This window comes from Taudactylus pleione, unplaced genomic scaffold (genome assembly GCF_031769625.1).
Source record: "Taudactylus pleione unplaced genomic scaffold, aTauple2 ptg000507l, whole genome shotgun sequence".
Lineage (NCBI taxonomy): Eukaryota > Metazoa > Chordata > Amphibia > Anura > Myobatrachidae > Taudactylus > Taudactylus pleione.
Window position 1 is genome coordinate 2735052 of NW_028284909.1, and position 13532 is coordinate 2748583.

The 13532-nt window shown below is 43.6% G+C and overlaps 1 protein-coding gene across 8 annotated transcripts in view; it reads left to right on the forward strand.

The window, feature by feature from the left end:
• SIPA1L3 (signal induced proliferation associated 1 like 3) overlaps positions 1–13532 on the forward strand; it is a 119086-nt gene that overhangs the window by 47041 nt on the left and 58513 nt on the right. The window lies entirely within an intron of this gene.

Below are 13532 nucleotides of genomic sequence, written 5' to 3' on the forward strand. Positions count from 1 at the left end.
TTTCCCTGTGTAGCTAGCTGTCCATATAACATGCCTATTAAATCAGGTTGGCATGGGTTTGGTCTGATGGAGTGTTGTTAGAGTGGCAAGCTTGTCTATATAAAAAAGTGAATTATCCATGCACAATGGTAATAATTTGTTTTAATAATGCCTTCAGGTTTTTATTGGTGTCCTCCCTCACCTTTGCTGGTTGTTCCTCCCTGATGCCTGTGGCTCTTATACAAGTGGGTGGTAGGATATAATTTTAGCAGCATTGTAATAGGGTGATAGGAAAGCCTCACATAAGGTAGCTTTGGCATAAAGTGTCCCCATCACTTACCTCCATAGAGTGCCTCATGCTTTCCCTATGTTGTTGATTCTTATGGAATTCATACACTATTCTCATTTGTCCACAAAATTGCCCGTCTTTGCTGTGGGGTACACTTTAGTACACCGCTAGATAAGCTGTTAGTATGCCTGTATAGTTTAGGACTGTGGCGGACAAAGCAGTATAGAATTCAGGAGCCAAATGAATATTTAAGGAGCAAGTGATGATTTTGCGCTGACATAAATAGAAATGATTCCTGAAAATTGGAAACACTGGCTTTCACAGGACCCCAGCACTGTGAGGTGGCAATGCCAACCACTGTGTCTCTGTGCTGCCCATGTCCAGCCTAGCTTAGCGACCTGTTCCTTTCCAAAACAGGGCAAAGTTAGTGAGGGGAAATATGACAAGGAATGATGGCAGACTGGTATGTCATAACACATTTTGATACCTGCTCTATAAAATGTTAGGCAAGTTCTTTTTTTTGTGTGGTTTAAGTACATGCCTCTGTTCAGTAATTGCTGATTCAGCAGTTCTGTCCTGTTATATTACAGTCCTGTGACATGATACTGCTAGGCAGCAGCCCTGTCAGGTCATTTATCATTGCGTGATAGATCTTAGTACAAGCAGAGGTTCTGCCTATTGATCCCCTGTCTGTCCCTTGATGGGGCAGGCTGCTTTGTCTGTCATTTTCCCCTGATGCTGTCCTCACCATCTCTGGGAATAAGGTGTAATGACAAAACCACACATCTGTCTTTCCTGTAGTGCTGATGCATGGATTGTCAGGAACCAACTTCTCCGCCATCTTTGGAGCACATTATAATGACCCCTACTTGTGTTGTATTATTGCAATTTTCAGTGTTCTGTGTAGAAATCTTCTCCTATGTTGGAATGTTTTCCCCCTATTTTTTTTCTTTGTTCTCTGTTTGTGAAGTGACTTATATTAGGAGTCAGTATTCCTACTGCCCTTAAACCGTTACCCAGCCGTGACTGCGGCTAGTGCAGACCCTAACTTTCTACCATGTCTTGCCTGTAAGCTGTGGTTCTTGTATTCCGGTTTCCCTGATCTCCGACGCCTATAGGTCCATTACAATGTCTTAGCATATTGTAGCATAATTTTGATGATATATCTTTGTATATGTACTATCTTTGTGGCAGGCGGGGCCCCTTAGTTGCAGGGCCCCTTTGTAGCCTCCTCGTGGCCTGCTTCAGGCCACGATTCCATCCACCATACTCTTGGAGGGCTGCGCTCAGAGTAGAATAGTGCAGTGTCCACAGGCAGCTTAATGAGTTCCCTGCTGTGTGACCACAAGTGCCTCAAAGGAATTTGAAGTGCAGAATGTTGGGCACACAAACTGTAAGGCTTGAATGCATAATCGATTAGGACATGGATCTAGCAGTTGTGCCTTGGTAGCACTAGGCTGGACATGACTAGTGTCTCCTAATATAATAACCTCATTTAAAAAGGGGGAGTTAGTAGGAAAAATCTATTTCAAACGGAGAACCACCCTGATTAATATCTGAACCTCTGCGAGGGAAAGTGCGATTGTCCCTCGTCGGAGGTCTGTAACAAGGTGTGGAGCTGTGTTTAGAGAATATTACATTCTTTCTCGTGGATTGGGTCATTGTTTAGTAATGTCGGTGTAAGATGTGCTGGTTCCCACTCCCTCTCCTCCTGACCTCCCCTTGAGCCTGACTCTAGCTTCACTTCCTGCAGAATAATGAAATGATTGTATGTCCTATTCCCGAACTCTGAACAGGTCCCTGCCAAATGAGGCTGGCTGGTCAATTCTTTTGTCACCCACTCATTACTCACTAATTATTCAGATTTCTGTTCAAGTGAATAGTAAAATGGTTGTGGCTGTTGCCTTCAATTCTTTTCTTCTTTTTTTTTTCTCCATCAGATATTATTTTTGGGGGCAAGTCTTTTTCAGAGCTAAGGCAATATCATGTTATGGATAGGCTTGCTTCCCCTAAACTATAATATGCTACTGTAGGAGCCATTCATAGGCACACAGTGATTTTCTGTCTGGGAAAGGCAGCAGCGAAGCTATGCTGTATGGCACCAAGCAGCAAAGCTAACACCTGGTGAGTTGTCACCGAATGGAACGATTACCATCACTGCCCAACTGGGGGATGGCTTATATGGAATGAGTTACGCATAGGGGTTAGGTAGGGTGCTAGTAGGAGTTATTGGGATTGATTACTAAGTGAAATTATAGGAAGATATTTGAAGGAGTAATGAGCGTTATGTATTAATATTGATAAGAGGAGCTGTAGGATCGGTTTTATAGCATAATAGTAGGTGTTGTATATAGGGCAATAAATGGACCTACAGATGTGTCCTCGTACATCTAGCCTCAATATGCCACGAAGCGGGATTTGCCTGGCGTGAGTGAGCCTCCAGGCCCTTTGCTACTCTGCTAGCGCCAGGCGTCGTCTTTGCGTCTTTTATTCGCCAACATGCATTTAAGTCGCGATGAGACTAGGACGCACCAGCAGACGGTGCTGATTAATTTGATATGTGACACTTTTATATCTGGGTGCATCTGAGTCTGTATATGAACCACAATGGGACTTGGAATGAAAAAAGCTGCGGGCGCTACATTGTTGCACTTCGTATACAGATTCAGGGACTCGGTTGCACACACATACATAATTTGTCGCATATCAAATTAATCAGCTCAGTCTGCTGGTGTATCATAGTCACATCACATTGCTCCTTAAATGCATTTTAGGCAAAAAAAGGTGCCCTGCGCTTGCAGAGTAGCATGGGACCTGGGGCGCAGAGAGGGGCTTTTTAGCGCGACTATAGCAAAGATGTAGACGAACACATCTGTATATTAACAAATGATTTGCTGTAATGGGAGAAGTAATTTAATGTAAATGGGTGGAGTTCTGAGGATGCAGTATATGGTGTAATATCTACGAGGAGTCATATGGACCAATAATTGGAGTTGTATTCAGCAGTATTGCAAAAATTTACTTCCACCATTCGCTTTATTAGACTCTGTAATTGCAAAATGCTATGAAATATGTCTGACTCTCTTATATCTGGTATTTGTGCACACTGTTTATTCCGTTCTCCGATAACACTCATTATTCAGGCACAGTGCTCTGTACAGATCAATCATCCTCTCCTCGCGCTGTTCATTTAATGGACGTTGTGTTATACAGCTTCAATATTATTAGACTGGAGAGAGATCCTTGTCGGCTATAGAGTGCATCATGCATCTAAAATAGGATGTGCTGCGGAGTGCTTCATATTACATGGATCGTCTGCCTTATAACTATTTTCCTACTATCCCCAGTTACTGGCACTTGTGGGTCCTTTTCTGCACTATAACATTTTTTGTGGTGTCTAAACTAACTTACCAGCTAGCAATTATATAGCCGTTGAGGCCAGGATTATACTATTTAAAAGTAGAGGTGTTTTTTTGTGTTTCTTTTGGGCTTACTGGAAAGATGTTTAGGAGGTAAGGTGCTTCTGTAACAGACACAGAGTGACTGACAGCTTGACAGACTGACTATGCAGAAATGTGTAGGTATTAGGATTCATTCACAGGAGCTTTCACAGGATTCATATTAGGATTCATGCCAGCAATTCCAATGACCGCAGATCCCATCTGTACACTGTCCTGTAAATGTGTGTGGAGCCCTCCATATCTGTTGTTGAGTAGTGGGGTATAACTCAACTTTTTACGCTGCCGAACAATGTATTTCAGTTTCATGGTTGATACCTGAAAGTGTAAGTGATGGGGTTCAGTGATACTTTAATGTGCATCAATATTAAAATAATTGTTTTGGAAATATTCCACGTTGACATGTGTAAGTATTTGTGACGTCACATCGCCCCCGTATGTAAGGATCGCCTCGTACCAGCAACATGGTTTGTTTTTAATTTAAATTTGGGAATTATGAGGCGTATTCTATAAAGTAAAACTATTAGAAGGCATTGAGGATTGGCGTAAGCTGTGTAAAAGTAGCTTTTATATGGTCACTGAACTAATTAGTGTCTTCCTGTATGCTTTATTATACTCTAAGGAATACGTTCTTCCCATTATCTGTTACATGAATATTTAAGAAATGGTAAATAGTGGCTGTAATTTGTTAGTTTTGGGCTGTAGCCATTGTTGGATGCTGTGGTCAGGAGTGACAGGATGTGATCACATAGGAAGCCAGTGTTCTCATCTGAATTAAGTCCAGTCACATCAGTCTCTCAGCAGTGAGTAACGGATTCCTCCGCGCTACAAGGGTCTCCTAACTCTCTGCGGACCTTGAGGATGAGCAGTTTTGTTACAGCTGCAGGAAGTTGGGTGAATCTTTCATTGAAGAATTATGCACTTTGTATATTGAATCACAGTCATTGAGATTAAGAGGTCTGGTATGAAAACCTCTTTCCCAGTGTGTGGCTAAAATCCTTCAGAAGTCACAGTATTCTAAATGCTGTTTCCTCTACGAGAAGTCTGTGATTCTCTGCGCTCCTGGTGTGCACAGCAGACAGCTGCCGCTTGGAGAGGAGATTGGGAGGGGGGGGGGGGGGGTGCAGATTTGGCAATCCTGGTATCTGAGATGAACAAGTGACTGTGCTGTATGGTGAAATGAAGCTGGCAAAGGGTGATTTGGATCAGGATAGGCAGATGTAGGGATAGAAACAAGTTATCGGCTAGGAGAGTAGGCAGGGTTGGTTTGGGGGGGGAGTGAAGCAGGTAGTGTGAGTGATCTGTAAAAAGGGACCATTTGGACCAGGCTAAGGGGAAGACTCAAGTGAACACATGCAAGCTGTATGGAAGGCAGAGGGGAACAGATTAGCTAGGTTAAGGGGGAGACCTAGGATTGTATATGGAAATAAACTGCACAGATTAAGGAAAACATACAGACTGGGTGGAAGGCAAAGGGGATTGCATTGACCAGGCTAAATGGGAGCCACCTGCTGGATGGAAGACTGAGAGGAATACATTGACCAGGTTGAGGGAGGCATGTAGACAGATGCACTATATGGATGAATGGCAGAGAGAAACAGACTGGGCAATTAGTGGGTGGCATGTAAGGGTGATAGCCTAGAAAAGGGACTTTGAATCTCTCTTGTGGACTGTAGTTGTTTGCTGGTGTAAAGACTCCTATCTAAGAGGTTCTCCTCTGAGGAATTTTGGGACCACGCCAGGTGATGAGACTGCTGCACTGTCTGCTGCTAATGGACCTTTTTGGATGGGAGTAAATGGTCCACAAAGAGGCCCTGTGATTACATAGACCCATATAGAGATCCTTATGTTTTTGATGGAAAGTCTCCAGTGACCTGATTCCCCAAGATTACATATAATATTTTAACAATGTAAGAAATGTCTTAACAATAGAAAGGTTTGTCCTGTGCATTCTTGCTATATGAGCGCCCACCACTGCTGGGTGACTATTGGATGTATCGATCACTCCTTCTGTTGCTCATGATTGTACTTTTCATTCGTTCTCTTCTCCACTAAACTGTACACTCTCATCGCCTAATGTCTTTCCTTATAAGTTTAGGGTTTTCCATTCTATTTTATTAATGTCTATTTTGGAAGTATTGCCCTCAGATCCGTGAACAGTACTTGAGGGGGGAGGTCTCTACCAGTGATCTATAAAGTGGCAACATAACCTTCCTTTTCATGTTACTACATGAAGGTCTTCTCATGAAAGCCCGGATTAGTGTTGAGCTAGGAGATTTCTTCAGAAGTCTACCATTAAGGGTTATTTCGATAGCTACAGTAAATAAAGCACAGTAACCTTCTGCTTTGAACACTGGGTAAAGTTACACTCTCGAGAAGAGATGAAAAGGTAATGTATAAAAACAGCGTAATACAAGATAAAAGAATAGCTGTGCAGGCCATAAGCGAGACAGAAGAGAACACCAATAATCTGCAACATGTCGGTAGAAAGTCCTTGTGACAGTTCCCTTTAGGAAGAAGGACAACTATTTTCAATGTGGCGGACAGAAGAAAAATCATTTCACAAAATGTTCTCTGCATTGTCACCTTCAGCTGCCTCAACATCCCTTCCCCAACACAGCGGAGCACAATGGTTTATGGCATGTGACAGAGACCTTAGGCTGAAACACATCACGTCCCTTACAGTCAGTGTTTCTTTACACGTTCGTGACAGTGACAAGTGAGAGAAATGGAACAAGGGGGAGCTGACCCTGCATGGGTACAGACAGACCAGAGGCATTCAGTTGCTAAATGCCTCATTCAAAGCTACTTTCATAATAAAGCCATGGAATTTAAAGGCCAAATTGTCAGCTCCGTGTTCTGCTTCTAGAGAAGAAAATGTAACCTTTAAATGGCTCTCCAGTTTAACAGGACATGCTGTGACTTGTAGTCCCACACTAGCCATAGAGCCACTGGTTGCCTAGGTCTGGTGTAAGAAGAGTGCAAACGGCTGTTTTGTTCCACTCTGTGGCATATGGGCTCTGAAAATCTACTTGGCCATTATTGAGTGTACATTACTGTCTTATTGGGCAAACAGTTGTTTTTTTTTTTTTTTTCCCGCTTATCCTATGTATTAGAGAAGTCTAGATATTTTTCTGCAGTCAGGGGGCAGGCGATCTTGTCTTCAACTCTCTGATCGACGATCCCAAATTAAAACTGACACTGGCACTTAGTAACCTCGGACTTCACAAATAGGTCATAGCTGCATGAGCTGATGTGGCTGGAAGTATGTCATAACTAATTACCTCCGCGCGGGCTTTATTGCCCCCACTAACCCTGATACACTGATCAAGCACACAGCCTCTTTGCAGTATTGCTCTAGATTTACAAAAAGAATAAATAAATGGAAGCAGTCGATGAGTGAATGAAAGTCGCATCGCCTGTTAAATGGGGTCAGCGCAGGTGGGTGTGTGTAAATCCCCCCCCTCGTTGTGTGTCCGTCATTACACGATGTGAGGATAAGGGACTCGGACCTCTTTCATTTGGTTAGAAGTAGATTAAAGCAAGGCCCCCGGGGGAGATAAACACTCTCTTTGATTGGGTCGAGCGATAAATAATTCATATCTGTTTTAATCTCTGAAGTGCTGAACACATTATTGCAGCCGACTCCTCGTATTGTATCATATCAATGAGCTGATCCAGAAACGAGCTCACGTACACATCACTTTCTTTTTTTTTTTAGAATATTAATGTCTGTTGACAGGAGTTTTCCATACACTGATAATTAAAGCCTAGGGCTGATTTTCTTACATAATACATATACATTTCTATATATGGTGTGTACAGCCCTGTGGGGGGGGGGGGGGGGGGAAGCTGGCACTCTATAAATGTATACAATGACTTGTATTGTTTACTGTGCATGTACTCTATAAGCTCTATGCACATATAGTTGTTTAGATTATATACACCATATATGGTATTTTACACCTTATACAATGTTGTCCTGAGTGTATTATTGTATGTTATTGTAGTTAGTGATACATTAACCTAAGCATCCCTTCGGGCCACTGTATTTTCAAAGTTTGCTACATAACTGTGCACATAACCTGTTTCTGTATTTTACTTGTAGTAGGCAATAAAAGGAAACGCCAATATAAAGTCACATATTAGAGCATTGGACCACCGCATGTGTCCTATATATAGGCACTGGTTCTATCAGTGTCTGCAATTACCACAAGAAATCCACATGACTGATGTCTGGTTAATGGCGGTAGATAAAAATCCTCCGTTGTGTTCTTACATGGTAACCTGGAAGGAAATCCTGTGACATGGGGCAGTGATTATTCTGTGTACATTTTGTGCCAGTTTCCCTTGGCCTTGTCTTCTAAGGGATGACTGAGCCCAAAACACCAGGGAAAGGCTCTGCACAGCTTTCTGGAACTACCAGAATCCTATACGATATGAAACAAACACTCTCAGCTGCACAGGTTGGCGCAACACACGTTTACTCATCTGTTTATTGAAAATCTGGTGAAAAATGATCTGACCACAATGCCTTTTTCCACCAATCACTGGTGCAGCATTGCCTTTGCGCCCCAGACCATCATTGCCAGGTGCAATGAGCAGTTTCTGCAATGCTGCCTGGCTATCATATCATGCACTGGGCACTTGTCGTTCGACTATTTCATCAAAGTTTATTTATTACACACCAGAATTTCTGCAGTGCCGGACCGGCAAGGAACGTAGCAGCCATGTGAGCACAACCATGTCGTGTCAAGACGAAGATGTGTGAATTCTCAGATCAAGTATACTGCTGCAATTCAGAGCATGTGCATATCATACAAATCATGTAACCATCATACAGCTAGAGAGCACAAAGGATGGACAGTGTGTGAATGGGTAGATGCAGGAGGACAGGTGTGAGACTGGCTAACAGGGCTTTGACCGTTAGAGCTTTACAGTCTAGAGAGAGGGGCGGGGAGAGACTGGAGCATAGGTTGGTTTCGGATTAAACTGGCTGCTTACGCCACAGGTTGATATTATCAGGCAAGTGATCTACAGTGCTTCACCTGTTTTACCTTACACATTGTAGTACTTCACAACTATGACCATCCTGGAGATTACACTTGCACCCATGGTTGCCCTTTGTTGATGATATTTGTTTTTCTTTAGAGGTCTGTGCTGACGTCCGCTTAGACTGTTTGCTGGTAACTGCTTTAGTAAGTTGAGCCTGTATTTTGTTTTTGTACAGAACTCTAACCATATTGAGGTGTTATTTTCTAAAAGACACCTGTGCGAAATGCCCTGCTTTCAATATGTTTGGTGTTCCTCATTTACCCAGGTGATTTTTGTCCACCACCTGTATATACTGCACTTAAACACGCTTTGAGACCTAAGCTAGGTACACACTGGAGCGACGGGCATTCTTTCCTACATCGGAACAAATGCCCTTGAGCAGGGATTGCCCGTACACACTAGAATGATCTCTGTTCTGTCCTTCATTAGCATACGACTGATCGCTAGTGCTGTGGCTAGGTTTGATGTGCAGCACATCAAAACCCATCGACCGTCGCTAGCGCGCAATCACCCGTACACTCTGAGCGATGTAGGCGATTTGTCGTTACGAAGAGGCAAATCGGTCCAACATTGCTCCAGTGCGTACCCAACTCTATATAAAACTTTCAAACCTTGATTTGAACTTCTTGCATATACAGTGCAGACCAGGGCCGGATTTATGGCTACTTGGGCCCAGAGCAGTAAATGAAAAAGGGTCTATTGTGGCAGATGTATGAAGCTCTGGAAAGTGATAAAGTGCAGAGTGATAAACCAGCAGCCACTCAGCTCCCAACTGTCATATTTCAAACACAGCCTGTAAGATGACAGTTGGGAGCCGAGTGGCTGCTCGTTTATCACTCTGCACTTTATCACTTTCCAGAGCTTCATACATCTGCCCCATTGTGAGAAATGGAAGAGCTGTGATCAGTGCTGGGAGGGTGTGGCCAGAGCCATGTGGATGTGTACACCCGCAACACTATCAGCCCCAATGGGGTCTATTTACTAAGCCTTGGATGGAGCTAAAGTGAATGGAAATAAAGTACCAGCTAACCAGCTCTTAACTGTCATTTTTCAAACACAGCCTGTGACATGGCAGTTAGGAGCTGATTGGCTGGTACTTTTATCTCCGTATCTCAATCCAAGGCTTAGGAAATAGACCCCAATATCTCCCTAAATCAGTGGCGGCTCCAGAGGGTGGGGCTGCAGCACAGTCCAAAATTCGAATAGGGGAACCACACCAACTGCCATTTCAAACGCTGCCGAACCTACATGGCTGGTACTCGCTGGCAGTTGGTGTGGCTCCCCTATTTGGGTTGCAGCCTCACCCTCTGGAGCCGCCACTGTAGAACTAGGCAGCTGGTCATCATCATGCTGTCTTGATGATGGGCCATATTTTTATATGGCAGCATTGTAAATCTGGTCCAGGTGCAACCTGTAACTAATGTGTCAGGCAGGTGATAGCAAGAAAGTGAGCGAGACAGCAAGAGAAACATTAAATATTTAGTGTTCATGTCATGACAGCTTCTGTATACTTCTATGGTTATGGTGGATTAGTACAGGTTCCTGGAGAGAAAGCTGGAGCAGAATGCTTGCAATGGAGTAAACAAAAGATGGTGCTTGGATTACTGTGCACGCCTTGGGGAAAAGTGATGAGACTGGGGCTGTATCAGTGTGCCCTGGGGTGGAGGGTCAGCTGGGGGTTGTGCAGGTTCCATGGTCCTGGGCAGAGAGGCCATGGCACTGAGGGGAGAGAGGAGATTGAGAGCTTTAGCAGTACAATAACCTGATGGAGGCCTGGAAGTCCCTGGTGGGTAGAATGGACGGTAGGCTGGATTTAAATGCTAGGACCTGGGTGGATAGAGAGTAGAGACAGGGTACTGTAGTCAGTGACACAAAAAAAAAAAAACCTGTCCACTTGGTACATTCACTGTGGCCGGCCTGTCATCTGCAACAATGCACAGCCCAGGCAGCCAGAGCATGACTAGCACACAGGGTATGAACTAAATTCATAGAAAACAGCATGGCTCCTCTTGTGACGGAATGATGACAAAGTAAATATGCCGTGTAACAAAGAAACCGCACTTCCAAGGGTCTTGCAGCTGCTTTATTTGCTTCTGTAAATTGATACTACATACATGATAAGTGCCTGTTCCAGGGAAGGCGGAGAGAGACTAAATGGGGTTTATGAGGAAAGGGGGTCTCACTACAGAGGGGGTTATTCTATTACAAAGTGACCAGAGTCTATATGTCCCCTCATTCCTGAATGTTTGCCTCATTGCACAAAATCAGCAGGCTTTGCTTCAGTACCCATGTTTAGCCAGACCTTCACTTTACATTACATTTCTTCTTCCCGTTCATTGAAGGGTTTAGTTACTGCCCGCACGTTGAAGCTATACTGAGTAATGAGGAGTCTCAAACACCAGGTTCCACCCTGTGTAGTGTGATGATGCTTTATGCACAGCTGGCTCTGAAAGAGTTAGCTTTCTACACCAAGTCCTTCATAGAGCAAAGTCTAGGATTACACCCCCCCCCCCCCCCCCCTTTCTCATTACAGCCAGTTATAAAACATCCCCTTTGATTTAAAGGGAGCAGCTGGCTGTGTGGGCTGGGAGCCAGCTGCAGAAGGGTGGGGCTGACTTGTGGTGGCCATGATGGAGGGGGGTGGGCGGTGTACAGTACAGGGCACAGTCCCTTGTGGCCCTAGGTATACAGTATGGAGCCCTGTCTATGTTATCCCTGTCTTTTTGCTGCTGATTTTCCTGATAAATAATTTGTGCCTCTATTTAATGTTCCCACCACTACAACTCACCACACACACTGTACTCAGGGCCTGATTCAGAGCCGGACGCTATTTGCGCTCGCTCGTTCAGAAAAAGGGAACGGCTATTTAAATTGAGCGCTCGCTCTTTGCGGTCTGTTGACGCCTCTATGTCTGAGCGAGCGAACGAAACATGCGCTCGCTATTTTGTAAAGACGCCCCCTGGCCGCTCGCATCATACGTCATATCCGCTATTTATTTGATTAATCGAGTACATCGAAAGGCGTCTGAACTGCTCGCAGTGCTTGTTGGATTTTCCTACCACAATCATGCGAACAGTTCAGGCTAAGAAACAACCAAGTGACGTGGCCGATGACGCTGCTTTGTTAATTATGCACACCCTTAAAACACCCGTTTTGACCGTTAGGCACGCCTGCGTTCGGATCTCCACTCCCCGTTTTCAAGCACCTTCCCCTGTTACCACCCACAAACTCCTCATCCTGTCACTCAAATTAGCAGGCACTCGCAATTTTGCGAACACACGTTTTCCGACCGCACTGACTGGTTGGCGCATGCGCATTACGACCCATACGCATGCGCAGATGTGCGAACATCGCTCGGAGCGAATGAGCGGCCGCTTACGAGCGGCTCTGAATCAGGCCCTCAGAGCAGAAGTTCACCGCAGTCATACTTATTAGGATGCAAATTAAGAACCCTTTTATTCTAATACCTGTACTAAGCACCAGTGTAATTTAGGGATGGGAAATCAGAGGGCAGAGGACAGTGTCATGCCTTTCTGGCTAAAGCCACGGAGTCACAGAGGTGACACGTATTGGGATGCCCTTTGGACTCTGATATAGTTAATTTTTTATATTTACAACTTAGTGTTTATTTTACTATGCAAGTTTGTGAATGGCTTCTTCCAGTATGCATTCTTGTAGCTTATTATTATTATTATTATTATTATTATTATTATTATTATTATTATTACAGGTTGAGTTTCCCATATCCAAAATGCTTGGGACCAGGGGTATTTTGGATATCGGAATATTCCGTAAATTGGAATATTTGCACACCATACTGAAATGTCTTAGGAATATGGCCCAAATCTAAACACAGAATGCATTTATGATTCATATACACCCTATACACACAGCCTGCAAGTAATTTTATACAATATTTTTAATAATTTTGTGCCTTAAACATAGTTTGTGTACAAACATGAAATTCATTTGTTTCATACATATGCACAAAGCCTATATATATGTCATTTTATACTTTATTTTTAATACTTTTGTGCCTTAAACATAGTTTGTGTACATTGAACCATCAAAAAGCAAAGATTTCCCCATCTCAGTCATGCTAAAAATATTTCGGAATATTTGGATATAGGAGACTCAACCTGTAGTAGTAGTAGTAGTATTATTATTATGATCATTTATTTATATGGCGCCACAAGTGTTCCGCAGCACCTTACAAAGTACATAAACAAATAAGTAACCAGTGACTTACAGTATAATACAGGACAAGGACATGGATAATATACATTGCTACATTAGCGACCATAACACCCAGATAAGCAGCAGAGCATAAGCAACCAAGTGTTAGGTGCCCTAGTGGGGGGTAAGAAGCAGATGAAAGTAGAGAAGAAGCACAAGAGGGTAGAGGACCCTGCTCGTAAAAGCTTACACCTTTTACTTATACTATACACAGATGTAATAACTGTAATTGGGTATTTTGCCTGTGTACTTCTACAATGCTGCAAATGATTTCTTTGTTAATCTTTATACATGAAGCTAAAAGGCAAAGATGGTCCTGGCCAAATAAGGTGCGGGGACCAATGGATACATAAGATAATGGGATAACAATTGAAGCTGCTGGTGGAAAAAGATTATGGGTCTCATTCAGACCCAGTCGCAAGCACCGATGTGCTCACAACTGGGTCGATAGTTAGCCCTGCGCATGCGCAGCGGCCGCACTACGCGCGTGCAAGCACCGGAGCGAGAGAGAAACA